This window comes from Agelaius phoeniceus, chromosome 16, assembly GCF_051311805.1.
Source record: "Agelaius phoeniceus isolate bAgePho1 chromosome 16, bAgePho1.hap1, whole genome shotgun sequence".
NCBI lineage: Eukaryota > Metazoa > Chordata > Aves > Passeriformes > Icteridae > Agelaius > Agelaius phoeniceus.
Window position 1 is genome coordinate 5,150,715 of NC_135280.1, and position 14,325 is coordinate 5,165,039.

The following is a 14,325-nucleotide window of genomic DNA, read 5'->3' on the forward strand; positions in this document are numbered from 1 at the left end:
CGGCTCCCCTGAAGCATTTTCCCTAGAACAGGGGAGGCAAGGCCAGCTCATCATCCTATGTACCAACACTGCCCTGAATATTGGGAAAAGACAGAAGCAATGCTATTTTTGAAGGCAATATTGAATATAAATAGACATGGCAAGGTGCCAGCCTCAAAACAGAACTGTTTCCAATAGAGCTGGGTGAGGCACTCAAAGAGTCTTTTGAAAAATCCATTAAGGCTCCATCAAAACAAGGAGCTTTTCAGGATGACAGACACATAGGTGCCTCCTTCAGCTCATTCATTGAAATAGAAAAATCAGGCATGTTTGCTCCTTATTTCCTTTCATTCAGATTTAGCCCCTTAAAAGGAAAAAAAGAGTAAATTAAAGTTTCTGTTGCAGAGAAGAAGGCAGCACCATTTCAAGTTTTAACAGATCTTCTATTGATCAGGCTTAAATCAGGTGTTAAATCAGCTGCACGATGCCTGCAGTCGAGCTCTTGGCTCTGCTGCACTGCTGCTGACATGGAAAGGACTTAGCAGGCAAGCAGAGAGCTCCCGAGTCTGCAGCCCTCATCTGCTGCTCAAAGCTTCAAAATGCAGAAGCTTTCAAGTCTGAAAAGCCCAGGCTTTTGCCTTTCCACCAGTAGGTCTTTGAACACCTCTGGGTCTTTGTAATAGCAGCATCTGCTTCATCATTTCAATTTCTGCATGAGTCACAGTTCCCCTCATGTACTACTTTTCCTTTCCCACTCTGCCTCAGAGATAAGAATTCACTGTCCCAGAGCAGAGATTTGAGAAACCTCAGGCAATGGATTCATGTCCAGAAAAAAATGAATCTTATCTATGACAAAGAGGGAAAAGGAAGGGGGCGAAATGTGTTTGTAGTAAAATTGTTAAGAGACCAAATCTGTGCTTCCTTAGGAAGTTCCTGGGTTGTAAAGCACCAATTAATGTGCACATGATGTGAAATATGAATAGACCAGGGCTTTGACTCACCCCCCAGTGCAAAGCAAGGGAAGAGCTTGAGTCGGCAAGGCAAGCAGCAATTTCAGGAGGGAAAAGGGAAGCCTTTCATTTGAACTGTGCCTCCAGCCACAGCAGAGGGACAGAGGAAGTAATACAAGCTAGGAAGTGCCAGGGTTGGAGATGTGAGAAAAGGGTGCCTGGGGTCTGTTCTGGCCCTGTGCCAGATGAGAGCCCTGGATCCTTGCAATTATTTCCACCATGAATCCAACAACCACTGCAGGTTTGCACACATAAGCAAGGACCTCAGATTCCAAATTAACAATGCACACTTCCTCTGTGGATCCCCAAGCACTGGGTCATGCTGATCAACCAACCCACTCAGTGCCTCTGGCAGCAGAGTATTTTAAAAATATTTTAGGAGACAGGACAAGGATCAAATTGTTGAGAAAGCCAGCAGAACTGATCATTTGATTCTTCAGAAGATGCTTGTTTGACATGATTGTGGCTGAATGCTGGGGACATGAGGAGATAGATGGGTGATACATCCTTGGTTGTGACCCCCAACTGTCCCAGGCAACACAGCACTGGTGCCCCTGTCCTGCCTGATCCCCTGATTGATATCTGGGACCCAGCAGAGTTGGTGCTCAGATGCTGAGGACAAACCAAAGCCATTTCTGGTGCACTCTCTATTTACAGCTGCAGCACAACCAAATCCATCAAACGGGAAGAGGAGTTCAGTTGTCACTGTCACATCCTGGAGGAAGACTGGGCTGACTCAATTAGAAGACATACATGAGTATTGATTATTGCCAAGTACAAATTCTCTCTCCCTCTCAACTATGTGGTACACTGTTAGTTTATTTTCCCCCTCCAGGTTACTCTTAATTTCAAAAGAACGTGATTGTTGTTGTTCCCAATGTACAGTACAAATTGACAATATAATGTAGCTTGTACTACCACAATCTCTACTGGCTTCTGATGAGTTAGTAATTCAGCCATTTGATTTCCTCATTTTTTCTTTCCCTTTTCACTTGTGGATTCCAAGTGCTCTGAAAATGTATTTCTTGTTCATGTTTAAAGCAAAGCCACCTCACAGCTGCAGGACGCCTGAAAGATCTTTCTTGCCCTTTGACTCTACTATAGAGGGGGCTGGATCTGTTCCAAAGATCTCATTCTGTAATTGCAGCCATCAGTCACTTATTCCCAGGGAAACTTATTTACAGGGCATTCAAGTGGGGTGAGGGCAGATTCCTGGGAGCCAACCCTCTGTGTATGCTGGGACAACTATTTTGGAGGGGACAGCAGAGGCTGTGAGCTCTCAGCTTTCAGGCTGGGAGTAATCAAGAAATGGATGTTGCAAGCTACAGTCTCCCAGGGTAAATGAAGTGTTAGATCCCACCAAACAAATCTGCCTAGAGACCTTTTTATTCAAGTGGGAATCCATCATCCCTGCCTCTGGAAATAAAGCCATTAGGATACCTTGCTATAAACTCATGAGACTAAAAAAGAGTCTCCCTCATCTGAAAATGGAGATCTTGTGGTCCTGCACAGAGCAAACAGAAAAGTCCAACTTTCTGCACAAGCATCATCACTCTCCTGCCCTTGCAGGAGTGTCTGGGAGCCCAAATTCTCCCACACCTGCAGTTTCCTGCATAGAACTGGCAAAATGCACTGACTGCATTGAATAAGCCTAGAGACTCAGAGGTCCCATGATCTCACCAGGAGATATTAAAATTCTTCATCTTCCTCTTGCCTGATGAAAAAGGGATGAACTGTGCTTGGACCAGTTAGAAATTAAACTATTTCCAGTGTATAACATCTATTGCTCTCCTTGGGGATGACTCAGATGTGAGTTACATATTTCTGGTGGAATGGTACTGGAGAGGACAGCAGGGCCAGCACTTCAGGTCTGTATTTATGGATATCATCAGAAAAGTTTTATTGGATACATATTTTGCATCACTCTCTGGAGGATCTGGCTACTTTCATAGTATTGTTCTCTTGCTTTCAGTAACTGATTTTATACATGTATGTATACACAGGGGATTTGGGTAAGAATTCCTCAAAGCATGGAGAAACACTGAGTGTTTCCTACTTTACATAGGGAAGGAACATGGAACTCCAGCCTTGAGTGGAAATCCAAAGGGGCTGGAGTGGGTCTAACCCTCATTCTTGTCACCACATCACATTTCCCTCCTCTAAAGGAGGGCTGCCATGCCCTTGTCCTGCACAAAGGCCACCTGCCAAGGCTGCTTGTCTCCCCAGCAAGACGTGCTGCTTTCTCCATTTACCCATCCATCAAGGGCACCTGAGTACCTTCCTTGAGGGCTAATCCTGCTGGTGATCCCCCCCAGGAGCCCTGGGCTGTGTTTCTGAGGGTGTAAGTCTGCAGCACATGGTCCCAAAAGCCTTCCTGCCAAGCACTGAGCCCAGCCTTCCCCAGGGACAGTGCTCACATGGTGGCACAACTGAAACGTGGGATCACTGTGTAGATAAATACAAAACCCATCTGCATCCAGATGCACCAGAGAGAGATTCAGTACCAGTCCTGGTTTAGCACCTTGGTCTAGGTACCACATGCCCTCGTGTGTTGTCTTTTCTCCAAAATGTAGGGCATCCTAAGATTTTCACCCAAATAGGGAAAAAGGAAGAAATATTTTAAAGGTTTTCACAAAAACAGCATGTCCTGCAGGTAGTTTGGGTCAATCAAATGTTTTCCTTTGCTCACTTTTCCCATATAAGATAAAATGTGGATAAAAAAATCGACATGAAGTGAAATGACTGCAACTTTGTTTGAAAAATCATCAAAGCAGAACACTGTAACCTAAAAGTTACTTTTGAAAAGGGAGTGATCAAAACAATACGGCCTGATGTGTCGAAATAACATTTCCAACAAAAATTCCTTTAACAACATTTTCTCAAAGGCTCTTCATTGCACCATTCCCAAAAGGACCATTCCTGGTGATAACATGCAGAGATCACCTAGGAATTTTCTCCTCTTATGCTTCCTTTTAAGGCAATGGTGGCATGCATTGGTCTTTCCTTCTTTCATGTGCTGTCTTTGAGACTTTCAGTCTTTTGTACCAAGTCCTGTTATTAATGTTGGGAATGGGGAGCATGTGTGTGAGATGCACAGCACCACAGACCCTGCACAGCTGTATCCCATTTCCCTGCAATAATGGGGGACTCATTGGATTGACACTGATGTCCCCAGGACAGCAGGGATCTTTCAGAGGGAAAGCAGCCCCACATGAAGGTCATACAAAAAGTTTTGCCCAATTCACATTGGTAAGTCCAATGTGCTGCTGTTTGCTGCTGTGCATGTACAGAGCAGATACTCAGATAAGAGGGGGTGTGCTCATGCACTTGTCAGCAGAGCACTGAGATGTCCAGCTCATAGTAGAAATAGATATAGAAGATGATTGTTGGAGCATGATTGTGTGATCCCTCAGCCCAAGGCAGCACATGCTGAACTCTGTCCACACCAGTAGGCTGGTACAGACCAGAACAGAGCAGAATAAATGCCCTTCTTCATCATTGCAGGTGTCACTCCTCCTGACTCAGATTCAAGTACACTCATGGAGCTGATTGCAGATTTCAGCCTACTCTTGCATATTAAGAACATATTCAATGTTCCAGGGACTCCATGAAACAAAAAGTCAGCACGTGGTCTTCCTTACAGCCCTGAGGCTTGTTTATCCCCGGTGGAGCCACGTAAAGAATGAGTCTGGCCTATTTTGTCAGATGCAGGGATATCTGTGGGACAGTATGTTCAATCCTTTATGTCATCTATCTCTTCTCAGAAAAATGTATCTGTGATTACTTCTCCATTTGCTGGGTTTTTTAAATGCAGAATTATACAATAACCCTCAAATTGAAGGAGAGGGGAATAAAAATGTTTAATTTAAAAGTTTAACTAGTCAAAACAAAGTTAGGGAAAGCACTGAGCATCTCAGGTGCTGGTTAACCCATAAATGAAAAATAATGAAGGCTGGAAAAAGGAATATTAAATTAAGTATATTCTTAGAGGAATCATATCTTGGCTCATATACAAGTCCTCAGTGCTGCAGGAAAGGAATGGGAAGACTGAGCTGGAAGAAAAGGGAAAATCAGTGTCCTCTCATGGAAAACAAGGGAAAACATCAGTGAAGCTTGGGTAGAATGGAAAATAGCTCCACTTAAAAAAGTTTAGGTCACATTCATACCACATAACAGCAGCAATGTGTTTTGCCCTCAAAAGCAAAGAGCAAAGCAAGTCTCAGGCTCACATACAGGTTATCCATGCACACAGCCCTGTAAGGATTGCTCCCATTGCATGGAGCTCCTGCCTTACAGAAAAGATGGAGTTGTGGGGTCAGGAGAGCACCCAGAGATGGAGCTGCACACTTCTCTTTCTCCTCCAGACAGGGACACAGTCCTGTGGGAACACACACTGCCTTTTGCAGACACAGCCCCCTTCCTAGTTGATGCAAGTCACCTCAACATCTCCCTGCATGCTTTCCTGTCCCTGGGCAGGCATTTGGGACCCAGGCCCAGTGCAAGGGCCACCCCTCCAGCAGCAGGTTTGGGGACAAGGGTGGCTACAGACACATCATCTGCTGTCTCCAGCTTCTCTGTGGGAGCTGATGCTGTGGGATCTCTGTTGCATTGTTGTGTAGAAAAGCAGAAACTCCTCTCCAAAGCTCTAATGTAGCTTCCAAAATCAACAGCAAATAAACTTCTGCAAAGAATGCTGAGTTGTAATGCTGGTCCCAGCTGGTTTGGGGAACATTGTTCTGTTGGAAACCATATTTCATGGTCTGTAACTGTGACAGGGTTTTCTGAAGATGGCCAAGCATGTGGGAACACTTCTCAGTCCCTGGAAGCTAATGGTTGCTCCTCAGCACAGATTTACAATTTAATTGAAAAAAAAAAAAAAAAAAAAAAAAAAAAAAAAAAAAAAAAAAAGAGAGCAAGAGATTTTGGATTTTGATTAACACTGCTCTTAATCACCAAAGCTTTAGCTGGAAAGCACCTGGTTTTGCCAGCCCAAGCCATAACATGTATTAGAGGACTGACAGTAGAAAGAACCAGAGAGGAGAACAAAGTAAGAATGGGGTAAATTATGGTCTCATTTGCTCAAGACCAACTCCATGACATAAATAGCTACTCTGCATTTATGTGGCTGCAGAAGCTCAGTTTGTCCCAGTGCCTTCTCAACATTTGTCCTGCTTTCTAATCTTTAGGACCTTCCCTTAGCAAGTGTTCTGTCAAGCTCTTATTTGTCCTGTTTGCATGATACATCAGGAAACATCTCTAAAAAGAGACATCAGTCTGTGGCATGGAATTGTCTCTGGGAAATAATCTGCTGTGCTGCAGGCTGTGTAGGGGAGATCTGTTACCATTCAAGAGCTGTCCCATTCAAAAACTGCTGAAGCAAAAAGCAAAAATTCTCAGAGTCAACCCTGAACCAAAGTCCCAGCCAACATCAGGGAGCCCTTTTCTGTTAGAAGAGCCTCTTTTCTGTTAAGACTTTCATCCAAGGTTATCTGAACACTTGCAATCAAATGGCATTTTGTGCTAACATTAATCCTGGTGTCCTGGCCACATTCCAGTTTGAGTAACAACATTCTGCCAACCTAAATTCCTCCAGAGGTTTCAGAAGGATGGACTTTTCTCCTTCCTTTTTGCCTTCCATTTCTGGGTAGTTAATTCTGGACAGTGCAAAAGACTGACCACCTTCCAACCCAGCACTGGCAGCACCTCTGTCAGAAGGAAAGTGGACCTTGAAGTGAGAAGGACCAAAATCCTGCATGAAAACACATAATTAATAATAAATGGCTTTTAAAACATTTTGGTGCTTTTCTTTTAAATTCTGGTTATCAGTTGAAAATGTAGAGCTGGAATACTACTGACATCTCTGAGAAAGTTTATCAGCAATCCCAGCAATCAGAACAGAGAGGTGCCTTTTAACTTCTAATCAATACACTTGTGACACAAATGAAAGGGAGATGTTACATAAGGAGATTTTTTCCACTGGAGAGAGCCCTGACAGGCAGTTATTGCACTGAGGAGAGGAAGTCACCCAGATGGACTCTCCGTCACACTAATGAAGCCATCTCATAACTGTAACAGAGACCTCATGTATCTGCTGTGACACTTAGCAAATCTGGGCATGAATAAATAGCCAAAGTCCAATTGAATTAACCTCCAGCTGATCAGCCCTACTAAACAAATTATCCTAAACTCTGAACGAGATTAGAAGGACTGGCACAGGCCAGAATCATGTGGCAGGAGTGTTAATTCAGTTTAACAAGTTTAAAACTAATCCTCCAGTGTTCTCAGATGTCAGGGTTTCAGGGCAAACTAGTTCCAAAATGCTCTTGGAAGGGTTAGAAAAGGAGGCTCATATGAAGTTGAGAACAAAAACAAGAGCTCAGCCTAGAGTCACCTAAAGATACAGAAGAAGAATTGCAAATGCAGAGCAAAGAAGGATTTAGGCACAGCATTTCTTACTGAAACAGAAGAGAGTAGGAAAATAACATTGATTTCCTCATGGAATATTCCAACCTCATTTCCAGGATGAAACTTAGAAAGTTGATAGCATATCTGCCTTTTTTAATTATCATGTTTCTTGTGCAGAAACAGGAGATAAGCACCTATGAAATAAGGGACAATACTCCATTTTAATGCCATTTTCTCCAGTATATAATTGCATTTTCTTCTAAGAGTACATTTGTACAGTCCATCAAAAGCACAATTAAATTATCACAAACTTCAGTTCGTTACTTAGAATGGCACTAACAAACAACTTCAGTATTTGTTTCTTTTTATGTTGATTCATAAAAGAATTTATATGGTCAGTTAAAATTAACTTTGAACTTCAACTTTAACCAACTCAATATTTTGCAGGGCTTTGGAATATTAAATCTGCTTTCAAGAGGAAATATTTATTTGATTGCTCACTACACACAGGAGGGGATGTAGTAAACTCCACAAGTTTTCTAAAATGGAGATAACCAGGATTAGAAACTTTTCTAAAAACAAACTCCTGCAGTACATGCACATGATGTCTCACAAAATCTTTCAAATCACAATAATCTTCATAAATGTATTTCCAACCTTCTGTTATAGGTAGGTCCTTCAATAGAGCTCCTAGATTCCTAAAATCTCTCTCTTTACACTGAGTCTGCTTAGTATAGGCAGATGAAGACAGAAATCTGAGAGTCTCTATGGCCCACTAAAGGACACCTGCCTGCACTCTCCTGCCCTGCCATGGAATGTGTTTATGCAAGGCTGACTTGGATTCTTTATTGTGGCTTCAGTTTTATGTGCTCAACTTAAGCACCAGACAGCATAATTTTGATTAGATGGCAAACAAATTTAATGTATAATGAAAGAGATTCAGACACCAGGCAATTCCACCATCTTCAGTATCTTCAACACATAAAGAACTTAAAAATTAGATTAGGCCAATTTTCACCTAATATTCAGAGGTAATTCATAAATCATTTTGTTACTGTTCCACTGGCAAGGCATTGTTGCCCATTTTGTTGAGAACTGCCTGAATGCTTCCACATATTTGAGTGTTGAAAATGAATACTCCTGTAATTCTGGAACTTTTGTTACACAACCCTCAAAATGGAATCATGACTTGTCTACTGTGTACTTTGCTGTTATTTATGCAGTATATAAATGCAAGGTAAATATTTATTCTCATTTTCTACTGTGTGCACTGACTGATATCTCCAAAAGTTAACAGCAGCATTATGAACTGCAAATGATGACACATTGTCAAAGTTGAAACCATTTGGTTAGATGCCTCTTACATTCTCAAATATTCCCAATGTAATTTCATAACTGTCTTGAACATAATGAGGCAATGGATTTTTCCTCCTTCAACTGTGTAACAATGAACAACTATTAGAACCACTTTATTATTTCCAGAGTTTGAGGGATCAGTGGCCACAGAGAAAGTATGCCCTTTTCAACCAAGTTTTTAATTGTTTTCTCACTTGAAAGAGGAGCTAATTTATTACTGGCAGCACAGAAGGCATTTGTCTCATCAAGATATATCATTTTAACTGTGGGTGAATTCTAGACAACAACACTATTTAATTTGCTGTCACAATTAAGTGATTTATAGGACTGACTATACTATTAGCATCATACTAATACTCTGACACTCTTGTTACTTCTGCAAGGGCCATGGAGTTATTTTCAGTGCTTTCACACTCCTCAGCAACAGAGGGGTATGAGTTTTACTGTTAGAAGCTATGCCACAGTAATTTTTACAATCCACTCCATTTGCATGTTGTCTTCCATCTGACAGATCACCACAAGCACCTGAAAATCTCCTACATAAACTATAGTGAGCTTTAAGGCAATTACTGTCTTTACTGATCCGTGGAAATAATTCCTTTGGCCACTGCAGTAATACAAAGCTTCTGCTGCTCTCAGAGTAGATCTGCTGATGGATGACACCATCCACAGGCGCTGTCATGGTTGTGATCTATGAGGGGCTGTTATTTGACAAATGAAAATTATGTAAACAGTACTCAAACTCAATCTTGCCTCATGATGACTCTGTCTGTTCCATACCCCCTGCCTACAGTGCCCAGAACAGCCAGCTGTTATCTCATGATAAATATCGAGGATAAAATTATCATCAGACAGCACCAGGTTGTCTGCATGATGTAATCCTGACTCTTTTAGGTAGCTGGAGCTCTTTTAGCTCTCTTAGGTAGTCTGGAGTGTTTCTGGAGGTGTATCTCACACATTTCCGGAAAATCATTTTCATTTCAGTGGTTGTTGAAATAATTTCTGCAGAAATTTTTGCAAAGAAATCTAAGATGTGCTGGTTTTAAGGGTAGTGAATATTGAAAAACACTGCTGTTTGAGATCAAGCACCCCAGAAACTGTTTTCAGCAAAGTCCTTCTGCAGGTGTGACTTGCTTCACTCTTGCCAGGCTCTGCAATCTCAGCAGGAGCCCCTTCCCAAAATTCTCCCCCAGCACCAAAGTTGCTCCTTTCTCCTCTTAGCCCCATGGATCTGTAATCCTCCTCCCCCAGCCTGCAGAGCAGCTCAGAAAACACCAATGACACAGCATAAAAAAGTCCTACAAGGGCTGGAGCACTCCTCTATTTATAGGTCGCTAAATCTGACTAAAAAAAACTTCCACAGAGCACCAGTCAAATTGCTACCTAGATGTTTCCAGGCCCAGCCAGGGCATGCTGGCTTACTGCCATGTTTTTAAATCCTACCCTGTGCATTGAGCTTTCTCAGGAAAATCTGCTAGTGCTCATGTGTGGGCTGTTACTATTGACACAAACATTAATGAACATTCCCCTACTGCTTCCTTACTAAGCTGCAAGTGCAAGAAACCAAAACAATAACATGACCTGACAGTCTCAAGCATGTAAGCACATCCAGCACTTCTATTTCAGATGTGCAGCTGAGTGCAGCTCACTAAGAAAGGGAACAATTTGGGTTTAAGTGTTATGTTTATGTTTTTTCTTCGAACACTATGTTTTTTGCTGGCTGAATTCTACACTGGAAGAAAAAAAAAGTTTCATCAACAACAAAGTAGGTTGGAGTGGTTCTGCAATGCCTGATGGATTGGCTGAGCCTTCCTCTCACACAATCAATGAAATAAGAGATGTTCCATACAATAAGAGCCATGGGGACAACTTCAGAACAAAGCAAACCTCTTAGAATTGTCTCTCAGAATAAGAACTGATAATCTTGTTATCCTAGGGAGCACAGCAAAGGGACCAACGCACAAAAGAGCCAGAATCCCCTCATCTTCCTTCAAAATATGAGCACATAAACTGAGAGCCTCAGAGCTTTATCTCTGAGATGCTGTTCAGGTATCACCTAATCCTGGACACATCTGAGCTCCTCAGCAGCTCACACTCCGAACTCAGGCTCCCCTGCACACCTGATGTCCCATGTGCAGAAGCGGCTGAGCTGTGGTCATGTTTGGCAGGCTCATACCTCTGTCAGGAGGAGCTCTAGAAGCCCAGAGATAAACCAGCCAATGTCAGGTGCAGCAGGGGTGACTCCTGACTGCAGACAGTGGCGTTCAAAGCTGTTTCCACTCTGCACCAAAGGCCAAAGCCTCTCTCTGCTGACTGCAGCCAGCCAGGGAGACCCGAGTGCTGGGCCAAACAGCCCCAGGTGTGCTCTGCTCCCTGCCTCCCCCAGGGCCTCGATTCACTGTTATTTTCTGAACACGGTCTCTTCCAGACTAATTAAATGTAGTGGGGATGGCTTGAAAGGAGAAATCCAGGAGGTGAATTTCTGCCATTCTACTCCTTTTACAATGGCCCCATGGAGAGAGCCCTCACACAACCCCACACCACCCACACCCCAACCTTGCTGTGACAGCAATAAGAGGAGAAGGAGAGTTCTGATATTGTCTGGCCCGAGGAATGTACTCACAGGCAGCTCCACTTCATGTACCTGATTTATAACAAGGGTCAGAATAATTCCCAAGCAGCTCCTGCATCAGGGAGCAAACCAATTTCTTTCCTCTCTCCTCAGCTGCGGAGCCCAGAGTCCAGCTGCACCTGAGGTTCCAGCTCACAGTCTATATTCTGCATCATAAAAGATACAAGAGAGAAATCTAAACTGGAGAAGTAATAACCTGTAAACTAATAAACCAAACCAGCACTTTGATAGTGAGGCACTCCCCAGAGCAGGGATTATTAATGGGTGTCCTGAAACACTGTGTGTCTATGTTTGAGAGCAGTGGGAAATATTTCTGATGCTCTGTGGATCTTACACATATGTTCTTATAAAATCAGTTCAGATAAATGCAAAGACTAATATAAAAGCAGCCTCCTTCTAGTCTACACACACAGAGGCACTTAAGCAGTTTAAAAAGAAAAGCAGTGCAAAACTGCTTGAATAAATAATAATAAAGGTATTAAGCTGCAATATTAGGAGTAGTTTTACTTGTCAAAGTATGGGGCTGCACAGTCATTGATTTTCTCTTATAATTGAGATAGTGGCATGCATGACTTATGCTTCTTTGGCAGCGAGTGCATGGGGATGGAAGAAGGGATCTTGAAATCCTGTGAAATCTCCAGCTGAGGATTTGATGGCTCTGAAACTGCTGTCGGTCTCGATTCTTTATTTCCCTCGAACCATAAAATGGGTTATATTAACAATCTGTTATGATGAAAGACAGTTTATGAAGCTAAATGTAATAATGTTTGCAATGTGATCAGGGATCTGTGGAGGTAAAGTGTCATAGAAACCAGGAGTGTGAGTATGGATACAGCCCTTCTCAGCCAGAAACGCTGGGAAGCAGGTGACAGGCAGACAGAGCCCTCCGGGAAAGGTCTCATTACCTGTCCTGGTGTGTATGCTCAAATCCCCACGCCCTGCCTCAGTCACACAAACAGGAATCTTCTCCTTAGTTCATTTCTTTCACATATTCACTTTCAGTGATGAGGATTCACTGCTCAGTTTCTTCAGCTTGCTATATCCCATCTCAGCTACATGCCAAAATGAGACATCTAATTGACGGAAGCTGTGAAAGACAACTTTTTTTCTTTGTCCCAAACTAACGCAAAACAGCAAAGAATCATGTTTCCATGTAAATCTGAACTACAGTGGACTCCCTTTGTTCCCCTGTCATGTAAAAAATAAAATGAAGTCTGGCAAGGATGGCAGGAAGAATCCAGTCCTTTGTGTCCTGAAGTAAAGTTACTCTCTGGAGAAGGCAGAGCAGGAATAAACTTCTTTATGAGTCAGGAGGTTTTACTGACAATAGCTGCTATTATCTCTGTCAAACAGGCAAAGCCTCGAGTGACTGTGGTAAGCAAGAAAGAGGAATGCTGTTTTTTCAGTGCTGGAAAACAGACTATTTGCCAGACTGCAAAGAGTACTGAAAAGGTATCGAGTCTCTCTGTTTGAATTAACCACAAAAATAACCTGCTGAATTAAAAGCTTTTCCATGGATCTCTGCTGCTCTCTAACGGTGCCTTAAAGGATTCTCAGCACAAAGTCTATGTGTTCTTCCTGTAATCAAGTTTTCGTAAAACTTTTAATGCAAAAACAAACCAAAAGAAGTATTCACGGGGTCCTTCAGAGATGTTACCTGAACAGACAACTCACAGATCAGGTAGCTATTACTGTATCCATGGCCAGGATATTTGGGATGTGGTGAGGATGCTGGCAAAGGAGAGCTAAAACATGGGAATGCAGGTTTTGACTGTATTTTATATGAAGCAATTGCAGAGTCTGGGAGGTCGCAAACTTCTGGGAAATGCCAGTTTTCAGGGCATTGTATAAATTAGAATACAAAATTTTTAGTCATGAATATTAGTATTCCAAAGGAAAAAGTTAGCACTGTATTAATTAGGTATAATTAATAGAAACTAATGTTTGCACCTGGGACAGACACATTTGTTTTCACTCTCCTCACACACAGATGTCTTTATTTTATCCCCCAGTACAGTTCCATCGGTCACCTGCCAATGCTCACTCAGTTAACAGCAAAGCCACTTCCACGACCAAAACCAGCCTTGTTTTCGTAGAATCACAGAATGGTTTGGGTTGGAAAGGACCTTAAAGATCATCTTCTTTCACCCTGTTGTGGGTGACACCTTCCACCATCCCAGGTTGCTCCAAGCCTTGTCCAACCTGGCCTTGGGCACCTCCAGGGATGAGACAACCTCAGCTGCTCTGGGCAACCTGTGCCAGGGCCTCAGCACCCTTATGAGGAAGTCCGAGTCCTAACAACCAATATACATTTCTTTTCTTTAAGTTTAAAAGCATTCACCTCATCCTAGCTCTGTTTGTCTATGTAAAAAGTAGTCTCTTTCACACAAGCCCCCTTTATAAGCCATTTTTATTAAGATGGGGAAGTACACTCAGGGTCTTAGAGCGTGGCCTAACAAAACCCAGTACTGGGAGTGATCGTATCCCACGGGGAAACGGAGGGAAAAACAAATGGAGGGAAAAACAATATTCACAGCGCTTCTGTGTCCCCAGGGGCACCTGTCCCCTCACAGCCACAGGTCCTGCCTGTGAGTCCTCCCCAACTCCTGGCGTGAAACGGGGAGAAACCGAGAGTGAAGACCGGACCGAGGGAACGGGTTCATCCCCGGGAGAAGGGGTTCATCCCTGGGAATGGGTTTATCGCCGGAGAAAGGGATCATCCCCGAGGGAAGGGGATCATTCCCGAGGGAAGGGGTTCATCCCCGGAGAGGGGACCGGGTGCGGCAGCTCTGCCCGGGGCCGGCGAGGGACCGTGAGGAGAGCGCGGGGGGGTCGGAGATGGCGCCTTGCCGCGGGGGGTAATGGCGGCGGCGCTGAGGGAAGGGGAGGAGACAGCCCGTGAGGGCAGCAGCTGCCCTGCGCCATCGCCCCCCGCCGGCTGCG